The sequence below is a fragment of the Xyrauchen texanus genome, chromosome 13 (assembly GCF_025860055.1).
Source record: "Xyrauchen texanus isolate HMW12.3.18 chromosome 13, RBS_HiC_50CHRs, whole genome shotgun sequence".
Classification (NCBI taxonomy): domain Eukaryota; kingdom Metazoa; phylum Chordata; class Actinopteri; order Cypriniformes; family Catostomidae; genus Xyrauchen; species Xyrauchen texanus.
In genome coordinates, this window is record NC_068288.1 from 353,833 (window position 1) to 364,084 (window position 10,252).

Genomic DNA, 10,252 nt, shown 5'->3' on the forward strand with positions numbered 1-10,252 from the left:
TCCTGAGTATCCTATTTTCCTTACCTGATTCATGCTAACCCTATGCACTGTTGTTCTGCCATCTCCAGATCTCCCACCCGATTCCTGAGCCCATGTCCGAGATCTGATCAAATGGCCCCGATCACCCCTAGAAGAGAAGAGGGGTTAACGAACTGATACTGAGTGATATTACTACGTTGGAAGTTATCTGGCTTACCTGTTGTTCTCTGTACATCCAACGATCTTCACCTGCACCCGAAGATTCACCATATACTTACCTTACACGATTATCATCTGAAATAAACAGCACTTGAATCACTTACCTCCGATCTCCTGGTCTCTACCCTGACAAGTAGTAGTAGTGATAATAAAGCTGAGATGATATTATTATTGTTATTATGAAATGTTAGACCAGTCAATAAAATTATTGCCGATATACAAAACTCTAGGTCTGGGAGCCGCTCCACTACCGCCGGCGAGCACATCTAACAGACAATGCCGGATCTAGGGGGTGGCCAGGGGTGGCCGTGGCCACCATGGACTGAAGACCCCATTGGCCACCCCACTCGCAATAGCCGTTTTTGAGCACAAGACTTAACATGTAATGCCCGAAAATGTCTGTACCACCACAGACTGATTGCTGGCCCCTGCCTGGCCATCCCTGTGAAAAATTCCTGGCTCCGCCCCTGCTAACTTAACCCCCCAACACAGACACCAACCCCAATTCTGATCCACCCGGTCTCTCCACCTCTGCCGCCGGCAAAATCCAATCCTGTACCAGCGGTTAAGCCTCTGTGCTCCGCTATGTCTTCCTCCAAAACAGCACACCTGGTCTGTTTTTGACCTGGCAGATGACCAAAAATCCTTGTTTGGTTGCCCTTTTTAGATTGTAATCTTTGGCTGGAACGTGGTGTGGACCAGTTAGCTCCCCAGCCAGACAGCACTCCGACACGGTCACGTTTAAATGAGAGAAGGGACCGACGACAGAGGTGGCAAATGGAGGGGCCAGGCATATATGCCTATGCCGATAAGACGTGCCAATCCCACCCACCGACAGCACTAGAACAGTCACCAGACCCAAGACAGTTAATAAAGTATATAAATTATAAGTGTATAAATATAATGTTTTTGGATTTTATAAGGGAGGCGTCCTTACCCCATCAACAATAACAACAATAGCATTAACTATAACAATTACATGCAAAATTTTTATGTATATAGAAAATATACAAATGTTTATCACATGTAAAATAGGAAATAAACATTACTGTTATACTGTATATTAACAGGATACAAATATAATTATAATATGATAATACAGTCATAGTATATAGAAAATATGTATTAAATCAACTTAATTATTGACACAATTATGGAAATATCTTTATACAATGACATTGGTGACAGTGCTGACAATAGCTATAATAATATTGATGGTAATGAAAAAGTATTAACGATCATAGTGGTAATAACAGCCATGCTAATAATGATGATAGTGCTATAAATAATAATAATAATATGAACAATATATAATATCAACATGTATATGCATACGGATAAAACCACAAATATGTAAATATTTTTATCCTTTCCCCTTGTAAAGATATGATTGGGAGAGTATGTGGGTCCGGTTCCAGGTGTTTGATTTAGATTCAAATAAATTAAAAATGGGTTCCAGATGTCATTAAATGTAAATATATTCTTCTTGTAGGCGAATGTTATTTTTTCTAATGTGATGTATTCTGTAAACAGATTGATCCAATGATTGATATGTATAGATTTTTTTGATTTCAAGTTTAACAGAATTATTTTCTTGGAGATAGTTAGAGAGATGAGGAATGGGTTTTTATATTCAGTTGGAAGATTATCGACTTCTAGGTTGTTACAGAGTAAACAAAGTGATGGCGATGGAGGGATTCTACAGCTCATGATAGTGGAAAGTTTATCAGTCACTGCTATCCAATAGGAATAAACTGGCTGACAGGTCCATGTGGCATGGAAGTAATCTTCAGTGCTACCCAAAGTGCATTGTGAACAGGTGTCTGTGTCACTTAAACCATTTTAAACTTTTTGTTTTTTGGGGTGATGTGGGTCCTATGAATAATCTTTTACTGTATGAGTTGTCAATTTGTATTGCTAGTCATAGAGAAAGTATTGTTACAGATTTCTTTCCAGAGCTCGGGGTTGGAGGAGAGCACTAAATAATTTTCCCATTTGATTATTGGTAGTGTTATAGTTACATCAGTATTTGATAGTAGTTTATAAAGTTTGGTTATTCATTTTTTGAAATTAGTGATTTTCATTCTTCCATTAACTGAGAAGTGTGTAATGGGTTATTGGTTATATTAATCTTTGATTTAATTATGGAATTTATTTGTTGATACTGGAGAAACTGTCCCCTCCATAGACTGTATTTCTGGACTAGTGTATTAAATTTTATGAAATGGATATTTTGGAATAAATTATGGAGGTGTGTGATTCCTTTGTGCTGCCATGATGGGAAATGTACAGGAATATTGTACTGTTGAAAAACAGAATTGTGCCAGATTGGGGTGTATCTACATGGAGTTAGTGGTGATTTATTAATTCTGTTTACTTTACATCAGGTTCTCAGAGTTGAAACGATTTGTAATATTTTTAAAGTAGTTCATTTTGTTTATTGAGTTTGGTAGGAAGGCAAGGTCTGCAACTGAGAAATGTTTTGCACTGATTTTCTTCTAATTCTATCCATGAGTTATTAAAAAAAAAATTATGAATCCATTTCACTATGGAGCTGGTTTGTTAAAAAGTTATATTGAAAGTTTGGCACATCCAGGCCACCTTGTGATTTTGTCTTTTGTTGTTTTTCCAGAGATATTTTAGGTGTCTTGTTTTTACAGTAGAAGTGAGAGGTTAATGAGTCCATTGATGTAAACCATTTATCTGTAGGTGTTATTGAAAGCATTGAGAACAGATTGTTAATTTGTGGTAAAAGCATTACGCCCAATGAGTGATAGTGGAGATTAGTCCAGCGTTTAAAATCATTTTCTATCTTTTTTAGAAGAGGGGTGTTATTGAGGTTAAACAATTCTTGACAGCATGGAGGAAATGTTGATACCTAAATAGGTAATATTGCCAGTGCGGAGTGGGAGAGGAGAGTTATGAACTGTAGAGTCCCAGGCATCTTCAGAAAGTGGTAATATGGTTGATTTATTCCAGTTAATTGTATAATCTGAAATTTCAGAGAACATATTAATAATTTTGAAGGTTTCCTATAGTGAACTGTGGGGGTCCTGTAAACATACGTTGTCTGCATAAAGACAAATTTTATGTTGTGTATTGCTATCTTGTATTCCATTAATTTTATTATTTTGTATCACAGCTATAGTTGGGGGGCCCATCTACCTCTACCATGGCATACGTCTTAATTTGTTTAGTAGCTTGCCACAGTGATTGATGTGGATTTTGAGTAAATATAACAAGATCTTCAAATACAGTATTCATGGACATATTAAATGTAATCATCAAAAACCATTTTAATCTTTCCTTTACCATAACATTCTGTATGCCAGATTAATTGAGGTGTATTTCACGCAAAGCAGTTCTCTTAATAAATGTAAAAACTGTCTTTAGAAATAACATGAAATTTAAACAGTCTCCAAAGATTATTGATACGAGGGACATAATAACTGAAACCTATTGTTTTTGTTAGGATTTCTTTTATTAGGGTTTCAAGCACTTAGCGATGAAACCCTATTGTAATTGTTAAGATTTTTTATATTATTATTATTCCACCATAAAACTGATCGGGCAGAGCGTACCGTAAGGCCTAGAGACTTGAAACCTGGTCAGATGGTAGTAGTATTGCTCGCTACTCAGAAACATGGACTCATGGAAACATGCGCTAAAGTGATCAAAAATGCGTAATTGCTCATTACTCCTAGACCGTTTGTCGTAGACTCAAGTGCTTTATACCATTAGAATCCTTGGCTAAACCAAACAAAATGTATATCTCAAATTTTCTGTCATCTTGAATTTTTCATAAAACCTACTTTTGCGAACTAGTCCTAGGTTTTTCGTCCAATCAGGACCAAACCAGTGCCAACGATTCTGGAGTCTCACTATAAAAATTATCAAAAAGGTTTGAACTTTCGACTCAAGCTATTGATTTGCATACATTGTCTTTGTCTCAGCTGACATCATTGTCTACATGGAAATTCACGTAAGTTGAAAAACATGGCCACCATCAGCCAATCAAATTTCAACAACTATTAAACAAAGGTTAAACATGACTGATTGGAATGAAACTTGGTTCGAAATTAAACTTGGTGGACCTATTTGACTCTTTGTCTGAGAGGGTTGTACAAAGTAAAAAAACAAATCGGCAACTAGTGTGTTTTAGTGTATTTAGTGTGTATAGTGTGTCTAGTAGTGTTTTACATTTGGATAATAACGCAATCTTACTTAGATATTTGAGTAAGTTAAAACCCAATACTTATATTTAAAAGTGTAATTCTGCAATTTAAAAAAAAAAAAAATCCTGTCGTCACTGGCGCGCAATGAATTCTGGGGTAGGCAAGGCCGGATCCATCTGTTGTATCCTTCATGTCACGGGAAACCAATGCTGCATTTGGAGGCCACATTTGAAGGAGCCTTTGAATTGGGACAGCCTATGTTGCGCTGCAGTGATGCAATCGGCCTTCGAATGCGACCTTTCAAGGATGCAGCCCTAAAACTGATTGTGCAGACCAAATCGTTAGTCATAGAGAGCTGAAAATTTTAGGGAAGGTAGTCCCCCATAGTACTACAGCGTATCAAAGTTTGGGCCTGATCTGCCTCAAGGTGGCGGTATAGTGATCATTTTTAACGTTTTGTCCCATAACTCCTCAACCATTTGTCTCAATGTCTTACATCGTTGGATTCCTTGGCTCAAGATGAACAAAATATTTTTAATATTTGAGAAAAAATTGGCCTATACACCTTAGGGTGCTACAACTAAGAAATGCATATAACTCTGCAACTGTATTATCAAAGTTGTATGCTTTTTGTAGGGGCCAAATTCTAACATATTCAACAATATGACACATGGCCGCCAGCAGCCAATCATATTTCAGCAAAATGGCTGTATAAATTGTGTGTAAATTATTGTATGTTATCCAATGTTACCTGTTATTTTGAACTACATCTAGGACTCCCTAGATCACAAAATGGCTGTATAAATTGTGTGTAAATTTATTGTATGTTATCCAATGTTACCTGTTATTGTGAACTACATCTAGGACTCCCTAGATCAATAATTATCAAAGAAAAGTTGAACTTTAGTTATTTAGGGGTTGCATTTATCATGTGGGTTTTAACAAGTGTATCCAAAAGCCTATAATTCCTAAAATAAATATTAAAACTTCTAAAATCTTTTTGGAGATTGGGAGATTTGTGGCTTTATAACAGTTAAAAAGTTAATAAAAATGACCACCATAACAACATTTTAAAATACAGAGGATTTTGGGGGAATTCAAACTGCAGATAAAAACTCTACAATATCAGGAAGATAAGACCTTTCCTCTCTGTACATGCCACACAACTGCTCGTTCAGTCACTTGACATAATGAGACTGGACTACTGTAACGCTCTCATTGCAGGCCTCCTTGCATGTGCTATTAGACCTCTCCAAATGATCCAGAATGCAGCAGCACGTCTGGTCTTTAATGAACCTAAGAGCGCACATGTTACACCACTCTTTGTCTCTCTCCACAGGTTGCCGGTTCATACACGTACTAAATTCAAGGCCCTGATGTTGGCATACAAAACAGTCACTGGGTCTGCTCCAGCATACTTAAAAACATTTATGCAGAGCTACGTTCCCACCAGAAGCCTGCGGTCGGCTAAGGAACGTCGCCTTGTCGTACCAAAACAAAGAGGCACCAAAACACTTTCCCGGACATTCAGTTTCATCATACCACGTTGGTGGAATGACCTTCCTAAGTCAATCCGTGAAGCTGACTCACTCTCTATCTTCAAAAAAAGCTAAAAACACATCTTTTCCAAAAGCACTTAACCGGTCACTAAAAAATATATATATATATATATTTACAAATCTTGTTGCACTTAAATCTGCTTTGTATACTATTCTGATGATAGTGAAACTTTGTAGTATGGCACTTTTCATACCACTATCTCCTTAAGATGATTCGCTTACGTTTTCCTCTTTTGTAAGTCGCTTTGGATAAAAGTGTCTGCCAAATGAATAAATGTAAATGTAAAAAGAACACATCAATGAAGGGGTTCAACTCTAAAACATCAAGACTGCAAAATACACATGCACTCACACAGAAACACTTATGCACACACATATGATTAATAATGATCAATCAATAATACAGTCATAATACAGGAACAAAGCACACATCAATGAAGGGGTTAAACTCAAAAACATCAGGAGTGTATATTAGACACACCCACTCACATGTACACACACTTATACACACACACATACTGTATACAAACAGTGAAATCATAGGCTGAGTTTGAGACTGTTTACCAGTTAGTTGAGTCTGAAGACTCAACTTATGCCTCCTACACACTACCCAACTTTCAAAGACGTCGGATCGTGGTACCATTCATATTACACAACTGTCTGTCTTGTCATGGAAGTCGCATCGTTTTCAAATTACACGACGAATTGGGGACAGGGGTGAACACATTACAAAACATTTCACTATTGACGAACGACTCTGCCTGGGGGTTGTTTCATAAAAGAAGCTTATAAAAGCGGGTTAAGGTTAAAATTTGTTAACCTAACAAATCAGTTGGGGCTTAAGGCGGTTTCATAAAAGGTAATTCAAGTTCACGCAGTCTCACTAATTTGAACCAGGTTTATCTAGTCTAGATAATTGCGCGTGCACGCTATTCTTAAGAAGCCCTGATGGTGGAGCATAGATTCCTCAATTTAACATGGCAACTAAAGGAAAAGAGAGAGCAGCGATGTTCTCGGCAACTGAGCAGCAATTACTTCTCGAATCTTACGAAGAATTTAAACACATGATTGCAAAAAAAAGGAAATACCGCAGCAATTAATAAAACGAGAGAAAAAGGCTGGCAGGAAATTGCTGATCGTCTCAATGCGTAAGTAGCAATTAATGTAGGCCTACATTACTATATTTTATTAAAGTTAAATTAAATGTTTGTCAAAATACATTGAAGTGTGTGTGTAACTTTTACAGCAGCAAATTAAGTGAATAAAAAAGAACATGGCAGCAGGTGAAAATAAAATATAAAAATATTGTTCAGAATGGTAAGTATTAATTTTAAAGTATAAATCTATGTAAGTACTTAAGCATAACCAGCGTGATGTTACAACTGTCCAGTCTCATGATGTTTAATAATTGCAGCTGCCAAAAAGAAGAGTGAGGTTGCTGGCACTGGGGGAGGGCCACCAACAGCCAACTTTACTCCTGCAGAGGAGCTGGCATTAGACCTGAATAAAGGGAGGCCTGTCATTGAGGGAATAGAGGGGGGAACAGCATCTGGATCCATTCCATCCAGTATAAGAGATCACTACTTAAAAGGTATTTTGTTTATTTTATTTATTTTTATTCTTGCATTCCTAACTAAATCTTTTTGTTTTATAGTGATGCCAAATTCTGTGTGCTTTCTGGATCCACCAGACATCATGCTGAACCCTGTGAGTATGACAGTATGAGTTTAAAGCACTGATTTGTCAAGTGGTGATTTATTAAACCAAGTTTAATTAATGGTTTTAGGTTGAAGGCCCATCTACAGTTGAGGAGGATGAAGAGACTGTGTCAGTATGTTCAAGGAGGCCTGAGGTAGGCACAGATTTGCACATTATATATTTAAAAGCCTACATGCTAAATTGTGTGTATTTCCATTATTGGCAACAGGATGCTGACACCCTTCTAGAGCCCTCTCAGTCTGGGAACACATGTGACCAAGTGAGTATTAAAAAATTTAAAAAAAAGTGCCAAGAGCACTAGATCAAATTGAAAAAACTTAAATTTCTGTTCCTACAAAACCCAGAACATAAAGGGAGTCTACAAAAGGTATCTCCTGAAACAAATGGAGGCCATAGATTCTGACATCCAATATAAAGAACTCAAGATGAGAAAGTTGGAGCTGGAAATCCAACAGCTTGAGAAAAATGCAAGTAGAACTGCCATATTTAAAACAATGACACATGACCTTTTTGTTTTTTGACCACATTTAATTGTATGTTTTCACCCCCAAACAGCCAGCTTCAACCTAAATAAAATAAAAAATTAAATATGACTTCCAGTGTGTCTGGTAAATTAAGGGGAAAGTGAAAACTTTTAACATGGTTTGGACAGTATTAACCAAAATAATTATTGGCATAACTGTCTCTTATAACCCTGCCTATTTCATTGTCATCAAAAATGCCTTCAATGTCCCAGTCTTGCTCTACAACCATCCTTGGTTGCCTCTCTCTCCTCAGACAGGCAATGTTATGTAGCACAACACATGCAACTACAATGTCACATGCCCTTTGTGGAATCACTCTGAGGTAATTCAGGCACTGGAACCTTGACTTGATGAGCCCAAATACCATCTCTATACGAGCTCTTGTGCGTGCATGGACAATATTGCAGTTGTGCTGTGCCTCAGTCTGCGTCTCCTGATAGGGAGTCAAGAGATAAGGCAGGCATGCATATCCCTTGTCTCCCAGCAAAACTCCTGAGAATTGACCTGAATCAAAAAAAAATGTAAGCATTGAATTTGGTGAAGGTATTTTAAAGCTGTAGGTTTTGCTATATGTGAAGTGACTAACATACCTTGTGCCAGTTGGTGGGAAAGAGAAGAGGCCCGAAAGATTCTGGAATCATGCACTGAGCCAGGCCATTTTGCCTCTACATTTGTGATGATGCAATCTGCATCACAAATCATCTAAATAATTAAAAATGTAGGTCACTACATTGGACTTACATAGATATATATAAATAGAATTGTTAATGCATTTGCAATGAATAGAACACTGGTGCCCAGCTTATTGTAAAGAACAATTGCTTCTAGCCTACAATATAATCTCAGTGGGACTGTACCTGTACATTGATGCTGTGTAATGATTTCCTATTAACGAAGCCTGCTTCATGCGGACCAGACGGGCGCTTTATGCTCACTTGGGTGCAGTCCAGAGCTCCGATAACATTTGGGAAAGCTACAAAAGTTAAGTGTTTGTCTGTCAATTGCCTGTCTTACATTAACAGACAATAAATATTTCCATTTTCTATATAGTTCTTATTTGAACTTACCAGCGATTCCATAAAAGGCCTGTTTAATACTGTGAATCGCTCTGTGGCCAGGGAAGGTGATGAACACATTAAGTATTTTATTTTAAAGACAGGTAGGCTACACAATTCGTACAGAGCGGCAAACCGATGCTTTGCTGATATTCTCTGCATCTCCAACTGTGTACAAAAATGTTCCGCTGGCAAAAAAGCGAAGTGCAATGCACACAGCTGGACTGTGAGCTCTTTATTGCGTCGTGTGCTATTTGCGATGTGTGGGCTCAGTAATCTACAAATATATGCTATCCCTTCCCTCGAGAATCTATACCGCTCATGCAGGTAGTAGTCAGAAAAAGGCAACGGGTCTGCCCTGTCCCTGAAAGTACGTTCTCTTTGAAATGCCCTGCGTATGATTATCGCTCCCTCATCCACCACCTCATCAATGAAAGGACACGCCATGACTATGCGTCCTCCTACACATATTGGTGGAGCTCCCTATTGTTGTATTACAAATTTATAAAATGTTAAACACAATCATATATATAAACTGGGAAAGTAGAGTAGACTATTTTGATTGCCTCAACAGATCACGAGGTACATCAAACTGAATTGGCAGCATTGTTGGACTATTTGCATAAAAAAGGACACAAATGCAGTTTTCACAAAGCTCAAATTGCTAAAAAGCAAGTCATATTTCTGGGTCAAACAATTGGTGCAGGAAATAGATCCATCACACAGGATCGAGCGGCTTCAGTCAAATCCATACCTCCGCCTACTACCATTAAAACACTCCGCTCATTTTTAGGAACAGCAGGTTACTGTAGACCGTTGATTGAAGAATATGCCTCGATTGCTCAGCCTCTCTATGACTTGTTAAAAGGCTAAATTCAGATACTGTTTGTATGGAAGAACTTCACCTCAAAGCGTTCAATGATTTGAAGAGAGCACTATGTCAAGCACCAGCATTGGGAATTGCACAAACTGATAGACCCTTTGTTCTTTATGTCCATGAACATTTAAGCTTCATGACTGCA

At 37.7% G+C, this 10,252-nt stretch overlaps 1 long non-coding RNA gene across 1 annotated transcript; it reads left to right on the forward strand.

Annotated features, from left to right (window-relative positions):
* Nucleotides 1–7,189: 7,189 nt before the first annotated feature.
* LOC127653653 (uncharacterized) lies at nucleotides 7,190–7,912 on the forward strand. Its single transcript, XR_007971845.1, has 4 exons — nucleotides 7,190–7,249; nucleotides 7,347–7,639; nucleotides 7,719–7,784; nucleotides 7,860–7,912. It is a non-coding gene; the product is annotated as an uncharacterized LOC127653653 (long non-coding RNA).
* Nucleotides 7,913–10,252: the final 2,340 nt, after the last annotated feature.